The following is a 26229-nucleotide window of genomic DNA, read 5'->3' as shown; positions in this document are numbered from 1 at the left end:
CATACTATTATTAAGGAAGCAAAAAGGAATTGTGCTGGAGTTAATTAAAGCTTTAAGAAATGCCTGCTTTTATTGGCAAAATTTTTTTTATTGCAACAAGAAAACTAAAAATTAAGAGGATGGTTGGCAGCAATATTGATATGCTAATGGATAAACATGCTAATTTAGAAAAAACTAATCAGCAAAGACATTACTAATGGAAATGTACAGGAAAATGGCTAATGCTGTATGCAAACCTGGTATCTACAAAATTAAGCAGAAACCAGTTTTGTTTTCATAATTGTAACTTGAGAGCCGGCTCTTCTCTAACTAAGCTTTGCTACAAGAAGATCCTGATAAACTTGCTGCATGCTCGGGGAGTGAATTCATGTGCACACACATAGATACACACACGCATACACATACATATATGTATATACACCTGTGTGTATATATTTATATAATTATTATTATATCCAAGAGGCTACTTAGGCTTCTATTCTTCCTGTCGCATGGGGTCTAAGGGGCACTCTCTTTATGAGAAAAGCAGGCATTGACTTCTTAGGTAAAACAGGCTCTGAATTCGATGGGCATGAAGTGGTAATGTCATTGACCAAGTTTAATTCGATAAATATAATTCTTATTCTGCAGCTAAACATATATCTTTCAAGCAGTTCCTTTCCTTGTTTTGTCCTCTAAACTTAAGACAGGCACTTAAATACCACATTCCCTAGACTAGTCACTTAAATAAATGAAGTGCTCCAAGAGTAAGACACTAAGGAGTGGTAAGGATTGAGGCAAACTGGAGAACTAAGTTTAGGGGGGCAGGAAATAACCAGTTTCAGTGAAGAAACTGAAGAAGCCACTGGTGTTGCCAGATCTTCTAATTGCATTAGATAAGCTGGAAATACAAATTTGTCAAAGAAACCTCCCCACATTGTAAAACAATGAATCCATCAATTCAAGTTTAAAGCCACTCAATTGTAACTTTTTTCTCCTTCCATTCTCATCCTCCTTGGTTGATAGCTAAGCTGTAAGAGGACATGAGGTGACATGCCCTCAGGGGAGGAGTCCCACCCAAGAGTTCAGATTTTGTCCTGGCTGGGATCTGCTGATAAATACAATTGCACCTAATCCTCAGGGAGGGCCAGCCGTCCATATTGTCATCAGAGACTGAGTCTAAGAATGAATATAATGCCTCCTTCATAGAGAGCCTCCAAGCATTAAACCCACTGCTTCATTTCTGACTTTTCTCCTTCCTTCCTGCCATCCTGTGTGATTGTTATCTAGTTTGGGCTGATGGCAATAACTTATTCTGACACTCATAAGGCCGTTTGTATCTCTACTTTGTGTCCGGGTCTTGGAATCTGATGCTTCAAAGGCACAGGCTCTTGATACTCCAAATCGATGATTTTCTCAAAACTATTACCTGTTTGCCTTGGAATTACAGCATCTTTTCAGAAGCTCCTGAACTTAATATGATCAATTTCTGTTTTTATTTTTGTGGAAGCAACTAGGCCCAAAGACAGTGTGGGTCAATGCTGGGAGTTAAGAGAGGACATTGATTGCTACGTGAAATAGTATCCCAATTCATTAGCCATCATTATATTAAACTGATAAGAACAGATACTACACTTGATCTTAGCCAAAAGGCCAAGAAGTGATAGCTATCATTATAAAGATTTTATTTTGCTTTGCACATCCAAGCATCTTATTGAAAATTGGTAGTTACATGTGGATTTAATGAAAGAAGGGTAATTTGGGTCAAAAAAGTATATTCTGATAGTTGAAAACAGAAATATAAACAGGAACCCGATAGTAAATGTAAAAAACTCCCTTCCTTGATTTATGTATAGAATATTAGGTTTTACTCTATTTTATAAATATACTATCTCTATAAAAGGCCTTCCTTTGGAATGTAGAGTTACTTGGTAGTATAGCCCAAAACTGTATCTCCCAATGTAAAGAAAAATATCCTAATTCTGACGACATTCTGAGAGTTACACTTAACTTGCCATCTCCAACTTAAAGCATTAACATCTCTGAGTAAAGCAATTGTTAACTTTTGTCAATGATTAAAATCAATAAAGGTCTTAAGGCAATAGCCAACAATTGAAAATATTTTAGTTGCTACTTTGGTTGGGTGAAGGGAGGTTGCTATTGTTCAGAGTTACACTTGCCTTCCTTATTGGCAGAATTCTTGCCTGGGAACTTCTCTAACAATTGGAGATAGCTTTGTGGGGTTTTAGAACTAAAACAGGATTCACCACTAGGAAGTTAGAGCCAAAGTAAGTCCTAGAAGTAAGAAGTAAAAAACAGCCCGGCCGGCGTGGCTCAGTGGTTGAACATCGACCTATGAACCAGGAGGTCATGGCTCAATTCCCAGTCAGGGCACATGCCTTGGTTGTGGCTTGGTCCCCAGTGTGGGGCATCCAGGGGGCAGCGATCAATGATTCTCTCTCATCATTGGTGCTTCTATCTCTCTCTCCCTCTCCCTTCCTCTCTGAAATCAATAAAATATATTTTTAAAGTAAAAGAAGTGGGAAAGAGAAAATCTAAAGAACCACCTTGAGCTCTGTCATTTCATTATGGGAAGCTTGAACCATAGCCATAATGAAAAACTTGAACCATAATATTAGGCTAATGTGAATTTTTAAAGTCATGTTAGTTTTTTAGAGTGATCAGCAGGTAGAAAAACTCCAAGTGAAGGTCTAGTAGCAAATCTAGTCCTAAAACATGCATTTGTCAGTCTGAAACTTTTTGATGGTTTACGTTTTTACACCTAAATTTAGCATCCTTTGGGACTCTAAGGACAAGGAGGTCAGGAAGACATTTAGTGGCCTTTCAGGACTGTTAGCTCACTGAATCCTGCTCTCCCTGTTATGGGAAGCTCATGCTGGTATAGAATGCAGCTGTTTACAAAGTGGTCCCAATGGGATTGTGTACCAGCTGCTGTTTGCAAATGCAATTTCATGTGTTGAGTTTCCGTCTAGTCATCCCCTGCTAGTTTGGTGTTGTGTAGCCTTAGAGACTGTTTTCCCTATATGTTGTCCCCTAGCAGCTGATGTCAACCAGAATTTTCCTTGTCATCATCTGGAGATGGATGAGAGAATTAACAAGCAGTTGGACATGATCTGGGTTAGTCTTGCTCTTGGAATTTTATTCTCCAGAATCTTCCTTATGCTGACTACGTTGTATATCTTAGCAAAATGTACCTCACACTGATTAAAAGACTGGAAGGTTCATGGATTCAAAGTAGAAAGAGCATCTGGGAATGTTTTCCTTCCCCCTCCTTCCTTTTCTCTTTCCCTCTCTCCTCCTCTTTCCTTTTCATTACATCCCTCTCTATCCCTCTATTCCATTCCATTCCATTCCATTCCATTCCATTGTTTTGTTTCATTTCATTCCAGTTAACTCTAGTCTATCTTCTCTCTCTCTCCCTTTCTCCCTCCCTCTCTTCTTCTCCTTCTCTCCCCCTATCCCTCCCCTCCCCTTTGCATCTACCCTCTCTGTTTCTCTCCCTCTTACTCCTGCAGGAACACACACACACACACACACACACACACACAACTTTTCCTTAGACATCTCAGAGCAAACTTGCTGAAAGTGCTTAAGGCTATATCAAAAGTGAATAAATGTTGTCTTTACTGAGAACTTTAACTTTTTCTTTGAAGTTTAATTTAGTTTCTGAATGTTAAAGACGATATATTTGATATCTGTAAATCTGTCTGTACTCGTCTGTGCATGTGAATGTATATACATGAGCAAAATGAAAAAGAGAAAAAAAAAACCCTCAAACTTCTGCTTTGACTGCAAGATTAGGGGTTCTAACTTCTTGATTATTCCTTAACAAGAACGTTTTAGAGAAATCAGTATCTTTTGTCCTCATTCCATATAGATTACTGCAGTTTGCAGACAGCCCTTTTTGCATATTATGTAAATAGAAAGTTACATTAACAACACTGTAGGTAATGTAGGAACATTTTTTTTTAATTTCTCTTTTTTTTCCTTGTAGAAAGAGCTTCTGATTAAGAGCTGTGAGTGCTGCTCATCTTTATTTCCTTGCTGACTCCCCAAGTGCTGCCTGGGATGCCTGAAACACTTTTTGTGTAACCATCATTGCTGCCATTTGCATTCAGCACCACCTAGCCTGAAAAAGATGGCAACTTGGCCCAATGGAAGACATAAACTTCTCAATATATCCTGCTCTGGGTTGCTTAGGTGAGGGGTAAAGCATGTGTGGGGGGAGGGGGGGGGCGGGGGGGGCGGGGGGAGTTGGTTGTCAAAATTAAATCAAGTATCCAAAGGTAGCATCTTTACCAGAGTATTGGGAATCTGGGAGGTGGTGGGAGGAAGCAGACTTTCAGAGCACTTCAGAGCTGGTTAAATAAGCTCTAGCTCCAACAGGGAACAGGAGGGAGTGGGAGAGGGAAAGAGCGCCTTGATGCTCTTCACTGGGTGTGTCAAGTTCTATATACATAAATAGAGTCAGCGCTTTTGTCAAAGCATGCTGTGAATTTTGCAAAATATTAGAATAAAGAAATGCTACTTGATAGCTTGATAGATGATGACAACATTTAATAGGTGCACAGAGAGATATCTAATGGCATTTCAAAATTTACCTTCAAGGATAATGCAACAATGGTTGCAAAAGGCTTCACTTAGAGAGTGACCTTAATTTTCAGTGGAAACAAAACAGTCGGTTCACAAACTAAATTGGTAGCCCTGGCCCCTGGCTTACCAGAAACTGGAGCGATGTGGTTCTGCCTCAGCATTGGCTTTCTCAAGGTCCTTAAAAATCTATGGAAGTGAATAATTCACCAGCTTTCTCTTAAGGCAGAGAAGAAAGTTGCTCTGTAAAGCCAAGTATGAGCAGTGTCTAGTTATAATTCATATAGCTACCAAACATTATACGGTTCCATCCATTTATGAGACTGTCTCACCTTAAGAAGTCACTCAAATTTCTCTCCTTGAGCAAATAGAGTTTATAATGTTTCTATACCATCAATGTGGAATGGATTCCCCCATGCTCTCTTTGCAAATGTTTGCTGTGATAGTGTATGACACAATTTACTTATTATTGTGGCAGAAGTTTAATGTGATTGAAAGCCATCAAAAGGCAAAGCTTCTAAATGTCATGCATGACTTGTGTCTGTAATTCCAGAAGATGTGGATGCCTGTTGACTTCCTTTCTCATCCACAATGATTTTCCCCCCTTTCCACTAAGTGGCACTGTGTCATTTGCATTTTTTCTGATCAGGTCAAATATCTGAACATTTGGAATGCTGGTATGAAACTCAGTTTAAAGCTTTGCTGTAAATTTCTGCTAAATAGGTTAGATTGGGGATGGGGGAAGCAGCAATTAAATTTTTATATATTAAAAAAAACTCCCATGAAGCTTACTCTTTCTGTATTTAACTCTTTCCCACTTTTTCTTTCCAACTCCATTAGCCTCCAAATAAGCACCATATTATATATGTCAAAGGAAGTTTTATTTAGACTTCTAGGGGCTGATCTATTCCCATGCTGTTTAAATTAATGTTCAAAAAAGAATTCAAACCACATTCTAACATTTGGACTATGTAAGAAGGAAACAGATTTTTTGGGGAAAAAAAGATGTTGTTTTAGCTAGGCAGAATGGGCGGTAGGAACACAGACACGTGCAGACGGATTTCTAAATGTGTGTATTATCTGATAAGATCTGGGCTGCTCGTGTATCAATTCAGAAAGTGAGTGCATGAGCAGAATTTTTTTTTCCTTCCTTCTTTCTTTTCTTCCTTTTACATTTTATTTTTCCTTTCTTTTCTTTGTTTCTCTCCTCCTCCACCTCCTTTACTTTTCTAAAAATTTGGCATTTGCTTTTATTTCAGACACTTGCAGCCTATGGCTTAGAAACATGGGTGCTTCACCTCACGGGTTCCTTGCAGACCAAATTAGCTTTAAAAAAGAAGGGTGAGTTTGAAAAAAAAAGAAAGAAACCAGAATCTCTTGAAATAGAATGGCCTCGATTTGCATCAGAGTAATGTTTTTGAGAATTAAGTTCTGATAATCCTCTCCAAATACAGCACATCGTAGACAGACAGAATGCTTTGTTAGGGTGGCATCTACACCATCATCCTACCTCAAAAACAGTTATGGCGGGGGGAGACAGAGTTACTGATTATGTGTGTGAGTAGCCACCTTTAGATTTCAATGCAATGGATGTTGCCAGTTTCTCAAGCACAGAAAAAAAAACCCCACCCTACCAGATAAAGAAGCATAAATGCAACCTTGGGAAGGGGTTGAGAGGCCAAAATTCTGTGTGTATGTGTGATTGTGTGTGTGTGTGTGTGTGTAGATCGAGTTATGTTGGAAACTAATGAATTACATTTTAATTAGCCAGCTTTTAGCAGCAGTCACTTTCTTGGTGTGTTGGCTTCTATTTGTAGCACGTATGGTAATATATTTTTTCTTATAAGTGAAGTGTATGTTTTTCATCAGAAGGAAAAAGAAAAGAAATTAGTGAGCCAGAAAAATGTCAAAGTCTACCTTTAAAACATATATATATATATATATATATATAACCTTCTAAAGAATAACACCACTTTCTTTTCCATGTGCAAAATATTATACACTTGCCTTTGAAACCAGCTAACTTCAAGAAGAGAATGATTTTATAGACTTCTTCAAAGAAATGGATTACAGAGACCCTGGAGCAGCAATGAAGCCAGTACCACACCATGAGCTAGTGTTGACAAGGAGGGAGGACTGTCCTGATGTTGTCCCATGAGGACAAAGGCTGGTGAGATGGTGGAGAGTTGGCATGCATCTGTAGGTACACAAGGCCTCTTGGACAATCCTCGAATAGGCAGTACTCTATTGGGGATGTTTTCATTTCTTTACAATAGGCTTGTGAAGATTCATAAGCCATTAATGAATCTGAAACAACTTAAGTAGTTTATTCAGTTTTTGTTCAAACGAGTTTTTCCCAAACTTGTTTGGTCTTGCATTCCCTTTTGCACATCACATGTATTGTTGTGCTGGTGAACTAGCTTAATAGTCAGGATAGGCTATTTAAGCTGTGGTAACAAAAAGCTTCCCAAATATCAATGCTCTATCTCAATATAGGTATATTTTCTGCTCATGTTCTATATCCAGTATGTCCCTAGGCGAGTAGCTGGAATATTGTATTCATAGGATTCACTGGCGGATCAAACCTGAAGAAGAACTAGCATATAAAGTGGGCCAGTTGCTTTGCTAGAGGGAAAAGAGAAAGCTGTATAGTCTCATACACACACTGACCATTAAATGCCCTGGATCAGAGGTGACTCAGCATTTCTGATCATAATTAATTGTGCAAAATTAGTCAGATAGTTCTACCCAAACACAAGGATGCAGGTAATGTAATCCTAGCATGTGCCCAAAAGGCAAAGATCCTAAAATAATTTGGGAATACATGGATGACTATCATACTTTTTATTTTTCAGAATATATTTTAAGACTTTCTGGACAATTTATGTTTCTTAGATATTCCAGATCTCACGGTGCATGTTTCCAAGATCAAGGAGAGTTGCACCTGGGAGAAAGGGAGGAGAGATTGCCACAGTATTTTGGAAATACTTCAGTTATGTGAGCAACACCTTTTTGCATTTGAACTACATCACAATCGGTAATGTGAGTAGGGAATAGATTATGCTAAGCAATTTCTTTTCTTATAAGGAAACTGAAACATATGAAATGACCCCTGTGAGCTGATATGGCATTTAAATGGTCCTTATAAATCAGAAGGAAACACTGGGATTTGGGAAATGTGAATAGGTTCAAAATCTGAGACAGCTGGACTAGCAAGAATGATCATCACAGTTCAATTGTATTCAGAATTCAACCAGATTTGTCTGGGACTTGTGTGAGTGTTGGGGAGATTACACAACAGACATAAAGTGAGAAATAAAGCTCACTAACAGACATGTGGAGGGACAAAGTTTTGGTGAGGTGACAATTTGTTTCATAAATACCTTAAGAGCTTCTGGCCACTGAAAGCAATGAGCACTGAATCATTAAGAAAAAATTCACACAGTGCTTTGTGTGAACCTATCACTTTAGTCAACAAAAGGACAGTTCAATGTAAGGGGGGAGAAATAAAAATAAATTCTCCCCCTTTTATGTGCTGTTGGACACCTATTGAGGAAAATAAATTCTGGTTTATTGCTGTCTGCCAGAGAAAGAAGGATGGAGGAGCAGAATATTTTAGAGCTTTGTTTGGGTTTGTCAGTGTAGGTGGGGCACCAGGTCGTGGGAGCTGGTATGCCATGACAGCCACTAGCAAAAGCCACAAGCCACGCTGTATTACCTATTCCACGTCCTGCCTCACCTCCATCTCCCCCAGCCCTCGAATCTGCCATAATCGGTCTTGCATGGCGTACATTGCCACAGCCGCACGCCTGAGGCATTATCTCCTATCTGTGGTCTGCTGCGCTGTAATCCCACAGCTAAATGTGGTAACCCGAATTTCAGAGAGCCTCCGTGGCAGGCTTGCTGAGATAACCCATCTCGGTCCATGGAGTGCCAGGTCGCACGGAGCCTGTAGGCTTGGAGCGCTGTGGATTCTTTGTGTCTATTCATCCCACGCACCCTATAGCTTACCCATCCTTCCAGAGATCACAGGAACCCTAAATAGCAAATATGGCATCCTAACTAGAACACCACCTGTTTTGTGCAAGTATACATGGGTTTCTGCCACCCGGCTGCTTCTCTCTCTCTCTCTCTCTCTCTCTCTCTCTCTGACAGAGTTTAGAGTCTGTTTCTGTTGTCTGGCTGACCAAATACATATAAAACTGGTAGATATAGGCTTATTGTACCCAGGCTAACGGTATCTATGCCACCTACACAACAATAGTGACCTACATATATTTTTCACACATGATGCTTTTAAATATGCTTGCAGGTGCTGAGATCCTAGGCAATAAAGACTGTTGCTTGACAAGCCTCTTTGTTCCATGTTTCAGAATTTTTTGTGGTTGTTTGTTGTCAAAAGAGATATTTTCTCTCCCTCTCTCTCTCTCTCTCTCTCTCTCTCTCTCTCTCTCTCTCTCTTCCCTCTTTCTCTCCCTCTCTAGCTCTCTCTCTCTGTCTCGTACTGATATGAGATTGCTTAGAAACATGCAGGTTTTGACATATGCTTTTACCTAAAAATGTATCTACTCCTGCTGCTTTATTGGACCCCCTAATTACCTGTAAAAAATAATAATAAATTGGGCAGGTGTTCGCTCTTCCAGTTGATTAATTGACAATGATTTTACCACAATTGACGGCAGAAAGCTAGGAAGCTGCCGGTTGGAGTTCAATGAGGAATACACATTTTTCTACTCAGCCATGTGAATCAGCTTGAGAGGAGAATATACAAAAGGCTCAAATTGCCAGCAACTATATCTGTTTTTCATTCCAGACTTGGAGATCTCTTCATTCCTGTTATATACACGGGAAACTCTGGAGCTGATACAATGAGTTTAAAATGTTTTCCCCCCCTATATGAAAAAGATCACCCAGGTCGGTCACTATTATGTGTGGAAAGCAGTGCGTCCTAGTAGGAACAATGAGATCTGATGTAAAGTTAACTGGGCTTTTTCACTGTGTCAGTGCTGTTTTGCTTTTCAATTTTACCAGCAGCAGAAACAGCAACTGCCAGATTAAGATGGTCTCTGAGGACTGTGCCTCCCAAAATATTAGCACTGTGAAGTTGGGGCCATTCTGTTTTAATTTTTTAAATAGCTTCAAAGAAAACCACACAATGTTTTCAGACCATTGAGTAAATAGAAATAAAGAGATCTAAATTTCAGAAACAGAGAAAAAAAAACCAAGTACTTTTCTTCCTAATGATCTACAGAAGACATGGACTCTTATGATTTTATTAGTTTAATTAAGAAGAGTCCAAAGCATAAAGAATGATTTCAGATCACCAGGTTTGCAGAAAAGAAGTAGTTTGGCTAATAGAATTTTGCATATAAGTAAGTGGTGAACCATATAACATAAGTTAGATTCAAGGTCTGGCTGGAGTTCAGGCCGTATTTTTATGTTGATCCTTAGAACTCATTCATTCCCTCTATTTTTATTTTACAGCTGGGCTGGTAAGCATGAATAATGTAGATACACAAATAGCATAGAAAGTGAGTGTAGCCAGGAGGTAGTAAGAGAGAGAGAAGAGTCCATATTTCCTGAAAACTCCAAATAGAAAAGACATTTTCATGCTTTTTAAAAGACAATAACAAATAAAGAAGACTTACCAATGATGTATATCAATTCAAAGTACCCCTTGAAACATTTTTTTCTAAACATAGATGCTAGGAGACCACCTTCCAGGGAATTACCACAACCATTTTATGGCATTTTTCTTACTGATCAAATTTATGAAAGAAAAATAATGACATTCCTGAGTCATATCACTGAAATCATGAAATTGATTACCTTCTTTTATCTTTAAAAAAAAACAACCCTCAACATATTATTGAGGTTCAAAGTGTTTTAAAGGAGCATTTCAACAAAACTAGCAGGTCATTTAGGAAAGAATGAGTATATAAATTAACTCTTAAATGTTCACATAGATGAATCATTCACTTTGATGAAAATGATAAGGGATAGAGTGGAGATTTTTACATATTGTGTATTTTCAGCGAAAAGTTCTACTCCCATCTCCACTCTCTGAGACTCCTACCTTTGGCTGTAAAACTTCTGGTTATTTTGATATTCTGATTTGTCAAGCAGTTTAAAGGGTTCAAATCTTCTAACTTGTCCATACAGAAACACTAGATTGAATCTCTTTGTGGACTGAGTATGAGTTTTCTTCTCTTACTCCTGGAAAAAAAATCTCTTCTCACACGTTAACCTTACTGAAGGATTTGCATGGTCAACGTTTTTAGCTCTGAAAACTCAGGTGGAATGGTATCTCCCTGATGAGTTTACACACCACTCTCCCTGCCACTATCATTGGAAAATAAATCAGACGTTTGCTATAAGCCTCAATGAACCGAGGGTACTAAGCTTCTGTACTTGACTCGAATGATGTGTTTTTAGAATTAAGACTTTCCTTAAAAAATGATAGCAACCGTTTACAAAAAATAAGTATTTTATACAGGTGAATTACTCTAAGTGCCCCAAGAAAACACAGGCAATGACCACTGACACAGCTTCCCCAAAGCTGCCCAAATCACATTCACTTTTCAAAGGGGAGATCGAGAATAGCACTTGAGAACTTCGTGTAGAAAATACAGGTTTCCCTTTCATAAAATTCTCCGTTTCCCAAGTTCTAGCTAAGCACCTTGATTGCTTTATGGATTAAACTGTGTATACTCAATGCCTGCTCAGGATAGGCTGTGAGTCAGGGAAGACACAAAGCAGACAGGCATATCCCAGCTGTAAAATTGCACATTCTACCATAAGTGAGCCATCCAGACTACCTACTTCATCTCCTTCTACCAAAATATTGCGTTTTCCCTCCCAATAAAGATGTTTTATAATGGCAATGAGGTGCCGTAACTCACGGAGGTTCTGCTGCTTACTTGCTCTCTGTGTCCTGTAACTCCCACTCTATCGTGAGAGCATATGTTGTATCTCTGTCATGAATTATTATTGGGCGATTCCACGTTGGAATTTGCACTTGGAAAGCAGTTTCTCCACCCCCAGTGCAAAGATTCCAGCTCATTCATAAAAGGTCCATATTGTCTATTGGCTTCCGTGTTGTAAAACAATTCCTTAGGTGCTGCATCCAGGAGCTCGGTCTCCTAAATTCTCAATTAGCAAAACCATCCTGAACTTATATAGGTACCTAAGGTGCTGTGCCTCTTCGTTTTGAAATAACCATTTGTACGCGCTGCATTCCAGGAGACGATTCGCTCCACAATGAGCAGACGCAATGGCAAAATATTTCAAGTGGCAGTGATACAAATCTCACTGGCACAAATCAAGGGAGAAGACATCCATTTTTTTTTTTTTTCATGCACTGCATCCTACCTTTCTCCCAACTTGTCAATTGAGAGGATGGAGAGTAATAAGATGCGTGTTGTTTTAGCCTTTGTGATTCTGACTTTCATCAAAGGGATTCCAAACTCTTTTCCTATGAGTAGGTTTTCTTTCAAATGAGTATGTATGGTGCATCTCCTAGCAGTGGTATATTGGTGCCTGTTCATACTGCCTCAGAAGAGCCGATTGGGCACATCTCTTCTCAATCTGCACATTTAGCAGATGACTCATTATTAACTTGAAATTGGCCAGTGTGGGAGTGTTTACACCATGGAATCAACAAATGCCATTAATCAGGGCTTTCTTGGGAGAAATCAAATCTCCTTTGATTTTCTTGGGAGAAAATGGGGGTTAGATGCTAAACAGTTACCAGCATATTGCTGTCTCCTACCTAGTAAGTAAAGCACTGTACAGATACTGAAGGTATGAGATAGAGTAGTCCTGAAACAAAAGTGGTTAAACTCTAGTTGCAAAAGTAATACATAAAGCAAGGTTGAAATAGTTCAAACGAGTTGTAGGAAAGATGTTAGGTTGGCAGTGTAACTTACTGGGTAAAGGCTTAGGTTTGGTTGGTCTACTTACTAGTTAAATATCCTTCAGCTCGCCGAAACCGGTTTGGCTCGGTGGATGGAGCATCGGCCTGCGGACTGAAGGGTCCCGGGTTCGATTCCGGTCAAGGGCATGTACTTGGGTTGCGGGCACATCCCCAGTGGGGAGGTGTGCAGGAGGCAGCTGATCGATGTTTCTCTCTCATCGATGTTTCTAGCTCTCTATCTCTCTCCCTTCCTCTCTGTAAAAAAATCAATAAAATATATTTTTTTTAAAAAAAAAATAAATAAATATCCTTCAGCAACTCACTCACTTCTCTGAACTTCAATTTTGTCCATTGTACTAGCATAATGGAAATAATAAATGTTAGCTTCCTTATGCTGTTATTTTTTAACTAACTGAGATAATGACTGGTGCTTGGCTCATACTAAGGGCCCAATATATTTTAGCCACTATTAGTAAGCACAGGTAGTTAAATAAAGACCAATCTCAATTCAGTTGCAGTTACCTGTTTACTTAGTTCTAAACACATGTATTTTTTTATTGTCCTAAAATACACCAAGTATTTTACTCTGAGCCTTTGCATCTGCTGTTTCCACTGCCTGAAAAATCCCTCCCTTGGACCTTTGCCTGGTTGGTGCCTTCTCATTATTCTGGCATCAGCTCAGATGCTAGCTTTTCAAAGAGGACATTCTAGGTTACTCTTCCTTGGCAGACATTTCTATTCGCCTCCCTTTAGTCAAGAAGCTCCAGAATCCCTGCACTGTGTTCTTGTAGAATTTTTAACTGTAAGAAGTTTCTGCTTTATTTGGTGATGTGCTTATTAACCATCTCTCTGACTGAATCTAAGATCCCTGAGATCAGTGACCCTGCTTGCCTTTTCACCACTTAACCCTGAGCCTAGGAATGGTGCCTGGCATGTGGTATGGGGTGCAATAATTATCAGTAAATGGTGAATAAATAAATGGTGAATAAATAAATGGCTTTGGAGACAAGAAAGTTCATTCACTACTTAAGTGGAGCAGATAAACCTACAATCTGATCTTTAGTCCAATTAAGGGTTGTTTCTGATAATAAAACAGAAATATTTATGGATCCACAGGAGGTAAAGAAGTTCATTAATACTCTGGATAAATAACAGAATGAGCAGTAGAAAATTCATTGACAGATTTAATCAGGAAATTGTAAAAACAACCAGATATAGCTGATTTTGCAAGGCATGGAAAACTTGATTGGATGAATTTGAAAAGATTTTTTTTCCTTACACACAACTAAAGTTTTATTTATCTCTGTGATCTTAGCATAATGATTGGAAATAAGAACGTAGAATTTAGTGTGAATCATTAACCATTCTGATTATTACAATTTTGGATGGGAGGAAAGATATAATGTGGACTAGCCTTTTTGCTACGAGTTTCCATAGACTTTTGTACAGGTGTGTGGATGACACTTTTCTCCCCTCATAGTACTTGTTTGAGCTTATAAGGAGGAGGGATAGTAGGTACTGGAGAAGGAAAGACAAAATAAATTCATTGGAATAACTACTTTGTAATTTTTGTGGTATCAAGTAATGAATTAAGTATTTCTATGTGAGAAGATTTTTTTTTTTAAAAAAAGAGCATGCACGAGAGGTTTGGAGAGCTTTAAAAAATTCATTCCAAAAGTGAAGGACTTTAATTAGAAGAGAAAATATTTGCTACATATTATACTCATACAGCAGAATTAGGACAGTCTTATGAAAGAAGAAATCGAATTTTAGCATAGACATCTATTTCTTGCCTTATTGAGGAAAGGACATTTTTTAAGTGGAAAAGAGAATATAAATGCAAGGTATGTAAAGGTAGAGCTCTTTATCTTGTATCTGGATTAAATGATCAAAGTCCAATAATTTTCTTTAGTTTTCAGATTAGCTAGGATAAATCAGGGGTAACATACATAATGATGGGAGGGTTTTCAATTAAATTGTAGTTAGATAGGTTGAACATCTGAAAGAATTACATACAGTTTCAGGTATCCATTGAAGGAGATTAAAAGTCAGCTATTTATGCACATATATGTGTGTGTGTATACACACACACACACACACAATAATCATATTATCACCATTTTAGGGCAAATAATTCAGATAAGCATCTAACCACCTAATTCCCATGCATTCTTTTGGGCCAATTTCATTATCTGCATGTAGAATCTTACGAAATTAGTTTGAGATTCTTAGAAATATAGAAACCGTGATTTCCTCTGCCAAGAATTCCCCAATTGTGCTTACATGGTCTAAAATGCAAGAAATTCAGTAAAATGATATTGTATATAAAAAGAAACAGGCACCTCATTACTGCACATATAATCTATTACTTACCATAATGTGTGGGCACACACTACAGACTAATTCTTATGCTCACACTTGTACGGAGGCTAATTCTCATCATGGTTAATGTATGACACTATGTAGCCAGAGATTGATCCTAAATTAGAATAGTGTGGAGAAAAAGCATTTAGTAACAACATGTGATGTGACAGAAAATTCTAGGTGCCATAAATATTTTATTTCATTTAATCTTCATAACAATTTAACTACATAATATAATATAAAATATATATCTTTGTTTTCTTTTTTCTCTTAACCTCTTGTCATAGAACATAAAATGTATTGACCTTATATCACAGCAGTTGAGTGTTGTTAACATTACATCATGGTGTTTAAGTTATGGGATATCAAGCAGAGGAGGAAACATCATCTGAGGACCCTACATCCTCTTCTGAGGAAAGGATTATCATAATTTCACGTTCACACAGGATGCTCACCGCATGGTAGGCAGAAGTAGGACTTTGTTATTGTCTTTATTTAAAGATTAAGTCTAGTTTAAGGGAGATATATATGGGTGAGATGTTGACAGGGGGAAGACTAGTGATGGTTAATTTTAATGTGTCAACCTGATTGGGCCATGGTGTTCAGATATGGGTCCATGTAAGGCTTGGCTGCAATCAATGTGTCAGTCTGGGCTCTAGTCTCATCTGATATTTATCAGAGAAAGGATGCATTTCCTCATTCCATTGGTTTTGGAAGTACTCAGTTCCTTTCAGGCTCCTGAACTAAGGGCCCAGTTTCCTGCTGGCAGTAGGCCAGAAGTTGCTTTAGTTTCTTGCCCTCAAACCCTTTCCTTAGGGAACTTCACAACATGGCAGCTTGCTCTTTAAAACCAGCAAGAGAAAAGCAAATACTAAATCTTACACATTTTGATCACATACACATAATCACAGATTCCCTGTTACCTTGACCACATTCGATTGGTTAGAAGTATACCCCAGATCCCATACACACTCACATGGAAGGAATTATGCAAGGGGTTTAATACCAGGAGCAGGGGGCTTTGGGGAGGCCACCTTAGATCCTGCCTGCCATAAATATTATTGTATCAATCTCTAAAATTAGAAAAACACTCGTCTAATAAGTGAATTCTCCTCAGATGGCAAGAAATCTGAGCCTCTGTAGACCAGCAAGGCAAAAATCATCATTCATAATCATTGATATGTTATATGCCTAGTTTATATATATATATTAGAGGCCTGGCTTGTACGGGTGGAGTCCCCTGGCCTGGCCGGCGATCAAGGCCTATGGGGGATCTGGCTAGCCAGGGGGAGGGGCTGCGGGAGGTTGGCTGTGAGAGTGCACTAACCACCAGGGGGAAGCTCCTGCATTGAGCATCTGCACCCTGGTGGTCAGTGCGCATCATAGTGACTGGTCGACCAGCTGTTCCAGTCGTTCAGTCATAATGGTTACTTAAGCTTTTATATATATAGACTAGTGGCCCGGTGCATGAAATTCATGCACTCGAGGGGGCGTCCCCCAGCCTGGCCTGTGCCCTGTCACAGTGTGGGAGCCCCGCGATCCATCGCCCCCCCCCCAAAGAGGTAGGCCACGCCCACCATCCAGGGCTCCTCAATGGATTGCCCCAAAGAGGTAGGCCAGAGTCGCGCAGAGGCCTCTGCAGGGCACTGCCCCCAGGCCGGACCCCAGCAGAGCTGCGCAGAGGCCTCCACCAGGCCCCAGGCCTCCTGCTGATGGATTGTGACGGCGTGACATGAATACCCGATGCTGCAAGTCCCTGCCCACGAGCACCTGCCGCGCATGCAGACTGCTGATCGGTTGTTATGCGTGAGGGCATCCCGACCATTTGCATATTACCCTTTTATTAGTATAGATACATAATACTTCATATATAATTACATATGTGATTTTAAAAATACATATTTACATGCTTATATTTATATATAAAAGAGTTAAAAATGTTAATCTCAAATACATCTACTTCTTTAGGCTTAAAGGCAAATGTTTTCTCACAATCTAGAGAGCGATAGTGAAAGGAAACAAAAGTAAATTCTAGGCAGCGATAGTGAAAGGAAACAAAAGTAAATGAAGTACATACTATTTCACATGTTTTTAACAGGCTAATAATGTCACCGACACTTTTGATCTCATCATAGCCGTGAAAGTTTGAAGAAATTGAAAAGCCTCGTCAGTTTAAGTATAATTATTTTGCCACCCAACATTTTAAAACAATTTTATGATTTAGAACAATTGTTATTCTCCATCACCACTGCCCCAAATGGGGCCAGCTCTGAAACGACCATTTGAGGACTTTTAATTTGTAAATTAAGCATCATATAAGAAATGGCTTTTTACTTTGTCTTGTTTTTTTGGCAGATAATGGTCATTTGAACTGTCTCTGAGTCTGGAGTTTGCTGTTAACAATTCGCATTGTATCACTGCTGGGCTAGTTAACATTTATGTAAATTAGACTCTCAAAATAGTGTGAAGAAAACAGTCAGCTCTTTTATGGGATTTATGATGGACACACATCTGGGCTAATACAGACAATATGTCAAGCCTTGAACAACAATGATTTGGGGGATTTTTGAGACAGCTATTTGGGTCAATGGAGCTGATTTCGTCTTTGGAGGTTGCGTTCTGAATTAGCGATATCCACTTTTATAGGAACAAGATTGAAGATGAAGGGCCTATGGGATTGGGCTAGGAAATAATTCTAGCAGTAGACAGACAAGGAGAAATCTTATCTGAAAGAATATGGATACCCTGAAATTAAATAAAGATTAGGTTGTGGAATTTTTGGTGAGAGTGGGAAGGGTTAGGGAGGACAATGAGGAGTCAATATAAAGGAGACCTAATTAGCAGTAATACAGTACAACATGCGTCTTTATGAGGATCCTTTTATATGTGTATGAACTTCCAGGGTGAGAGAAGATGAGCTAAGTAAAAGCCATTCTCCTATCAGAAGTCTTTTAAGCTGGCCACTTCTCCTTAAAGCCCTGATGTGCCCAGCTATCTAGATTTCATTGCCTTGTAACTTCTAAAATCTCAAAATTATCATACCTATTTTTATGTGTAAGAAACATTTCTATTCTGAAAGAACCATATTTTTAGAGAGAAGGGAGAATGTTGAATATCAGTATTTTTCAAAAACTTCTACAAGGATTCCAGTTTGGAAGAAAGACTCGGGAAATTAAAGTATTAGTCTATTAAAATACTGTTACATTGGAAATTATTACCCAAAATAATTTTCTCTTTTTCAACTGGCAAAGTTTATATTTCTGAAGATAATCATTAATCTGAATTATCATTATAATAAAAATTAACATTTATAAAACTTCAAAATGTTCCATTAAGTGAAATTTCAGATCTCTACATAAACCATGGAGGACAAGACAGTGGAATAAAACTCTACTTTGGCTACCACTTCTGCATGTTATTCTTCAATTAAAGAATATGCCCTTCGTTAAAAAAGATTGAAATCTCATGTGCTCCTTGAATTTTTTTTTTAAATTGGAAGTAATTATTGTTCTGGTTCTGGCCCAAAATGGAGTAACAGGGGCCAATTGCCTGCTTACCCTGTCTATTGTCTGAAAAAACATAATTTAAAGTATTTGGCAGGACTTTCATTCGTTTTCTTACCTACAAACACTTTAGAGAGTATGGCAATTTCTTTAAAAATAGACTCCTACCATATACTTCAGCAGTTCCCCTCCTATTTATTTACCCAAAATGAATGAAAGCATATGTCCACACAAAGACTAACTAGCAATAAAAAAAAAAAAAGAATGGACTATTGATACATGTAACAACCTAGATGAATCTATAACTATGCAGAATGGAAAGAGCCAGAGGACGAAGAGTATTCAAAGGGCGAGGGCTATGCCCTCCATCTTGCCTGTATCCTCCATGTTGGGGCCACGTGCGGCCTTCTTCCCAGAAGCCCAGGCCTCTGCTGGCCACGCCCGGGATTTTAAACTAACCAATGACAATCAAGGGAAGTGCGCGCCATAGAACAAGACCCGGCTTGCGCCTGGCCAATCGGCAAAGCACAGTCCTTTCTCCTCCCCTTACTCCAACCCCCCCCCCCCCCCCCCCCCCCCCCCCCATATAACCGGACTCTAGGCAGGGTTCGCTCTCTCAGTTACTTGGTTTGCCGTTGTGTCGGTGAGTCTGGTGGACGGGAGCCGAGCTAGCTTGAAATACAGATTCTTATGCTTTTGCATCGGATTGGCTGGCTCCCTGATGTGGTTTCTTGGGAATCTTGAAATCTGGGCATAACAAGTATGTACTATATAATGCCACCTATATAAAACACTAGAAAATGTAAACTAATGTGTAGGGACAGAAAGTAGATAAGTGGTTGTGTGATACCAGGGTTGGGAGTGAAGAAATTATTGGGGATCATGGCTATGTTCACTATCTTGATTTTGGCAATGGTTTCGCGGGTTTGTAAATACACCAAATTTATCAAATGATATACTTTGAACATGTGCCTTGTACTCTTTGTCAATTATCCTTTAATAAATCTATTAAATGTATGGTAAGTAATTATGGTGACTAAAACGTAATCTAAGCCACGGGACAGAGCACTGTGTTCTTTCCAAATACTCCTCTAATCCTCAAATTATGATACACTGCTTGTAAGAGTACTTCCTCTTCCCACCCCACCAGAATCCCTCACTGAAATATCGAATTGCAGAAGGGAAAGGATAGCGACAGCAAGGAAGTCTGGCTCGCGGCAGACAGAATTCCAACTCTTTATGCCATTTAGCTCTTTTTACAAATGATGGAAAGTTGCCACCTTTTAAAAAAATCACTATTTTTATTCTCCACAGGTAAGTATTTTTAAAGGAAATTGTACTATCAATATCTGATTGAGCAGATTTCTATTCCCTCTAGATTTAATGTTTTCCATCTGCAATATAAAAGGAAGATAATGCACAATTATGCTCGTAAGATTTGCGCTTTCAATAGTGTTTGCGCTTCTCAATACCACATTTAAAAAGGAAATAGTAGCACTTGAAAAGTTAAGTAAGAAGATGAATAAAATTGAACACAGAAAAAAATAACTGTCTGAAGACGTGCTGAAAATACATTTAAAGACTGCCTGGGACAGCAGCTGATCCAGCGCGCTTATCTCTCAAGAAGTTGAGAATCATTCATGTGGAAATATTGAGCCTGGAGACCCAAAGGGGAGGAGGAAGTCCAACAAAAATTATCGATGGATGAAAAATTGCTTCATCTCAGGAATCAGGCAACTGAGGTCCAAAGTTCTATCCTTCTGACTGGTAAATTGTCACTTCTTTTCACTGTGCATTTTGAATATATACAAATACTGTGCTTAATGACTTTCATATATTTCTGAAAACCCTATCCCTAAGGGAAAAGTTATTAAATGGAAAAAGGTTTCTTTTAATTTTATTTATATATTTTTTAATGTATTGAATTTATTGGGGAGACACTGGTTAATAAAATTAAATAGGTTTCAGGTGTGTGATTCTATAATATATAATTTGTATTATGTATTGTATGCTCGCCACCCCAAGTCAAGTCTCCCTCCATCACCATTTATCCCCCCGCCACTGCCTTTATCCTACTCTACTCCACTCACCCCTTTTTCTCTTATAACCACCATACTGTTGCCCGTTCTGAGATGTTTTTTTAAATCCCTTTATCTTTTTTATCCAACCGCATACCTCCCTCTGCTCTGACAGCTGTCAGTCTGTTCTCTGTATCTATGAGTCTGTTTCTATTATTTTGTTAGTTTATTTTGTTCATTAGATTCCACATGTAAGTGAAATCATATGGTACTTGTCTTCTCTGACTGGCTCATTTCACTTAGTGTAATATGGTCCAGGTTAATCCAGGCTGTCACAAAAGGTAAGATTTCCTTCTTTTTTATAGCCAAGTAGTATTCCACTGTGTAAACGTACCACAGCTTTTTCATCCACTCATCTACTATGGGCACTTGGGTTGCTTCCAAATCTTGGCTATTGTAAATAATGCTGCAATGAATATAGGAGTGCATATATTCTTTTGAATTAGTGTCAGTGTGAGTGAATCAAAATTATACCTATTTTTTGTCAGATTGGCAACAAATATATTTCTGGTGTGCCACGGAATTTTAGTAATTTGTTTATGTGTGCCATGAGATGAAAAAGGCTGAAAATCGCTATCTTACACCAAGGCCTAGTTCCTTAGCCTACACTTTAGTACATGACTTAAGCAGCCCTCTGACCTAAAGCCCAGTGCAGTATGATGAAAATTCTACCAAAAGCATCAGCCAATCAGCAGCTCCAGGTTTGAGTTCAAGAAGTTCTGTAGCTCAGTTTCTTCTCTGTGAAACTAAATGGTCGGAATAAATGATTCCACTAGTCCCCTTCCACTTGAAACTCTATGAACCACATACTGAGTTTCTCTTCTATACACCTAACATGTTCAGCAATCATCCCACCAGAGTTTCCAAGACTCAGAGTAGGATGGTTGTTTCTCCCTTTGATAATAAAAATGATTTGCCATCTAAACAAAAAACTTGTGGTCTTTACAGTCTTGGATTTTTCCCAGGTTCTAAGTCCTGGCCTATAACTATAGAATCTAACAAAAACAGTGATGAGTTTGGAACAATGCCTTTGTATACCCATAAGCTCAATATGGAGTCTGACTTTCGTGGCTAGCAGATAGGTTCCTTAACTGGGAAAAAGTTTTTAAATGAGGTTTGGTGGACCAAATATCTTTTGCACCATCACAAAGAGGAAAATAGAGAAATCTTGTAACTGAAGAAAGTGAAATCCACTTTACTTAATGTGGACCTCTGTCTCTGGTGTGTAGGTCCTCTGTGTCCAAAGATAATTAGCACTTCATAATGCTAATTATTATAATTATGTCTGAGAAAAAAATCATTAGGGGGTAAGTCCGTTCACGGATTTTCAATTGCCCCCTCTATTTAAAAATAAGGTCACTTTTCTATGAAATAGCTTTAGGAGCTCAAAGCAGAAAGAGGGTTATGGAAAATTCTGTGTAGGGATAGCCCTGAGTTTTTAATATTCTTATAATTCTGTGGTGTGTCTGGAAACTGAACAGGGGGGAAAACAGGGAAGCTATTTAGTCTAGGAGACTAGTACTCAGGACCCAGAAGAACAAATGTTTCTGTAAAAGTTAATCATCAAATAGTCGTTTATTTACTATTCACTGTGTGCCTGGCTCTGTGTGGCTATGCTAAACTGTTTCCACATGCTACCTCATTTAATCTTTTTGTGATTGATTGATTTTAGAAAGAAAGAGAAGAGCGAGAGAGAAGAAATATTAAATTGTTGTCCCACTGATTTATGCATTCGTTGACTGATTCTTTTATTTCAAATATATTTTTATTGATTTCAGAGATGAAGGGAGATGGCAAGAGAGAAACATCAATGATGAGAGTCAGTGATCAACTGCCTCTTGTGCACCCCCTACTGGGGATTAAGCCCACAACCCAGGCATGTGCCCTGACTAGGACTCAAACTGGTGAGCTCCTGGTGCATGGGCTTACACTCAATCACTGAGCCAAACTGGATGGGCCATTGGTTGGTTATTGTATGTGCTCTGACCAGGGCTCGAACCTGCAACCTTGGCATATCGGGACAATATTCTAACCAACCGAGCTACCTGACCAGGGCTCATTTAAAAATCCACCACAATTCCATGAAGCAAATATTAGCACCTCACTTTTTATTTTTATTTGTTTTACAGATAAAGAAGAGTTATGTCCTTTGCCCAATATCCTGTACATAGGAAGTGGAAGGCTCATTTCTGACTCAGGATTGCTCTCTCTAAAGTTCATGCTGTTATGACTTCACTACCTACCCTGTGTTTATGTGAAAATGCACCATTTATGTTGGGACTATCGAAATACTGAACTCACGTACGGGGAGTATGGAGTGGCCCAATATGGAAATACCTGGAAGACAGGTTACTTGAGAGAAGCCCACTGTCAGTTGATAGGGAATCAAGCCAAGAGGAAAACTGAGAGTACTTTCTGAGAGGCTGGAAGTACCGCTGTGGCCCAGCAGGAAGGATTTGGATATGGGGTGAAATAGCCTGCTTATGAGGGCTTGCTCCATCTCTGCCTTTTGGGGCCACCATGAAAGTCCCTTCACTTGGCCAGGCCTCAGGTACTAATTCATAAAAAATGACAACTCCAACTGCCCTTTTACTACTAGTCCTACTGCTACTATTACCACCATCGTGACCACGTGCTGAGACCTTGCTAGGAGCCAGGCAAAATGCTGAACACATCCTATGCATTGTCTTATTCAATACTCACAAAGTGTTTCTATTAACCCAGTTTTACATCTAAGAGAAGTGAGGTTCATAGAAGCTCAGTAACTTACCTATGAACATGCATTATAATATGTAAAATGCCATACATAGGAGAGATCGCTTTTACTAAAAAACTGTCAGCTGAAGGGGAGGAACTGGCCTTTCATCTTTCTAAGATGAACAGTTATCTTTCTGTTTAATGGTTTTTTAAAAATCCCCTTGTGACAAGCTCCAGAGGACAAATAATTTATTTCTTGTGGTGTATGGCTCTCTAAATGAATTAATTGATAGGCAGCCCATTGTCAGCCTGAAGGATATGGAAATAAAACAGACATAAGATGTTCTCTACCAAACTAATTTGTACTTTAAACACATAAATAATATTATTTTTAAAAGGTAAATGTATGTGTACTTTCTCCTCCTGCTACTCTTTGGATCTGAGAACCTGTGTCTTTGTGGTGTCTTTGTGCCATCCATTATTTTTGTTTTTAAGTATCAGTAAGTGGAATTAAATAGTAACTATTGCTAAGGAGGTTGGGATCATAAAATAACTATTTCAATCCATTCCTGCCCCCGTTCACTGAAGGGGAAAGGAAAAAATATTTATAATATTTATAATAATAAAATAGCAATAGCCATCTTTTCAGAGGCCATAAGGCCGAAAGTATTTTCAGAATACTACTAAGAAATTATTTGCCTTATCACTGTGCTGACACTTGCATTGGTGTGCAAAAGCAATGGTGCCTTAGCAAAAATTAAGGCTGTGAAAACAAGCTGGACTGATAGTAATTGTATTCTTCACCAATGTTCACTGGCATGGTGGGGGAAAAGTCAGTTTCATTTAAGAAAGTCCTCGGTGAAGTAGTAAAAATATTAATTTCACTAATTTCCAGCCCTTGAGTGAAAGCCCTTTTAATACTATGAAATGGGAAGAACAGTTAAAACACTTTTGCTGTGCCCTGGCCAGTTGGCTCAGTTGTCTCTGGTTTGATTCCCTGTCAAAGTACACACTCAGGTTTCAGGCTGGATCCCCACTAGGAGGTATGTAGGAGGCAGCCGATCAATGATTCTCTCTCACATTTATGTTTCTCTCACTCCCTCTACCTTTCTCTCTAAAAATCAATATAAACATATTTAATTTTTTTTTAAAAAAATCACTTCTGTTGCATGCTGAAGTATGAGGGTTGTCTCAAGGAAAAGCACTTGTGTGACTGTTGAGATGCGAGCTCAATTGGCCCCTTTTATTCAAGGATGGCCATTTTTACCTGAAAGAATGGTGGACAAACTATGGTTATTTAAAGCTAAGCAGATGTTGTCTTGGCAATAAATGAAAGAAGTCAGTGGCTTCAAGGAAAAAGACTGACAATATTTACAGCCAATAACAAAATTAAAGCTTTCAAGAAATAGTGCCTTAACAGCTCCCCATGGACTGTTCTGATAAGACCAATAGTGATATCAGCAAGTGGGATTTATTATAAATATTATATAGTGAAATGTGTCAAAGATTGGGATTTATTATAAATATTATATAGTGAAATGTGTCAAAGATTGGGAGATCTGCATAACTTTGAAAAACAATATTCTTCCCCACAATACCACATAATTTTACATAATCATGAATGAGTAAAAGATCCATTTAAGTGCAAGATAGACCATTGGATGTTTAACACAACGGAGTATAAAACAATGATGTCTCATTCCATAGTGCAACTAACCTCTAAAAAATTACCACTTGTTGAATTTCAGATGGCAGCAAAGAAAAATGTCTACAATGATAACAAAAGGCCAATAAGATACTTTTTTTGTTCTTCAGCTACATTTCTGTGTGTCAGGACTGTCTTCATGTACATTTCAAACAAAGGCAGATTTAATGTAAAGCAGATATGAGAATCCAACAGCTTTCTCTTAAACCAGATATTAAAGAGATATTATAGTTAGGAAAATACAATTATTTTTCATGTCACTTTTATTAATACGTAACAAGTTTTTAAAAAATCAATTAATATGTAAACAGTTATAATATCCTCAGCTTTAATTTCCTAAATGGCATATATATATATATATATATATATATATATATATATATATATTTTTTTTTAAGATAACACCCACATAAATCAAAGCTCTTTGAGCATCTCAATAATTTTTCAGAGATTAAAAGGGTCTGAAAACAAACAACTTGAGAACTGCTGGTCTAAAGAAGTAAATAATTGTCTAAACAATTGTCCAAACTGCCTTGGGGTGTGCAAATCGGTACAACCTTTCTGCGGAGCCATTTAAATGACCAAAACTATTAAAATGTAGGTAACTTTAACCAACAATTTTCACTTCTAGTAGTTTATTCTTAACAAAGAATCGTGAATTGGTGAAGACATTTATTTACTAAAATAAATACACGTACATTATATAAGACCGAAAACACCTGCAAATATCCAGGGGATTGAATAAATTTTAGTATCCCCTCAAGATGGAATATCATGCAACCAGTAAAAATATTTTAAAATAATTTATGGCATTGAAAACGTTAATATGTTGAGTTTAGAAATGACATAATACAGTATCTATAAAATAAACTTATTTTGAAAATCTAGATTCAGAGGATTAAAAATGGCCGCAGAGTAAGTGGATGGGAAAATCTAAGTGCTCCCAGGGAAAATCTAAAATGAAAACTCTCCCCTCTTCATATATTTGCATGTTACATTTCTTTGTTTTTCTACATATCTTCAAATGTTACTAATGAATTTTAGGGGGCTTATGGATGATGGTTTATTGTTAGCATTTTTCATTTTTTGTGTTGTCATAATGTTTTACAGAAAATGCATTATTTTTACCAGAAAAAATTTACAAAAATGTGGTAGATGAATGGTGACTTCTGGATTTTTTTTTTTTTTTTTACTTTCAGTCTCTTATTCCTGAGCTTTGAGAGAAGAGAATAGAGAGAATATGTGAATATACGAAGAACAACGCATTACTGGGGCACTGGGGAAATGGTATGAAAAAGGTAAGCTAAAAAATGACTTTTATTAGTGACATCCTGGCTTATTTTATTATTTGCAGGGTTGAAAATGTGAAATTGCCAT

At 38.2% G+C, this 26229-nt stretch overlaps 1 pseudogene; it reads right to left on the bottom strand.

Annotated features, from left to right (window-relative positions):
* Window positions 1-1539: 1539 nt before the first annotated feature.
* Window positions 1540-1644, bottom strand: LOC138992821 (U2 spliceosomal RNA; annotated as a pseudogene).
* Between the last annotated feature and the right edge of the window lie 24585 nt (window positions 1645-26229).

Source organism: Myotis yumanensis, unplaced genomic scaffold (assembly GCF_028538775.1).
Source record: "Myotis yumanensis isolate MYYU_CA2020_CCGP unplaced genomic scaffold, mMyoYum1.0.hap1 SCAF_14, whole genome shotgun sequence".
In the NCBI taxonomy this organism is placed as follows: domain Eukaryota; kingdom Metazoa; phylum Chordata; class Mammalia; order Chiroptera; family Vespertilionidae; genus Myotis; species Myotis yumanensis.
This window is presented reverse-complemented; position numbering and strand designations above follow the sequence as displayed.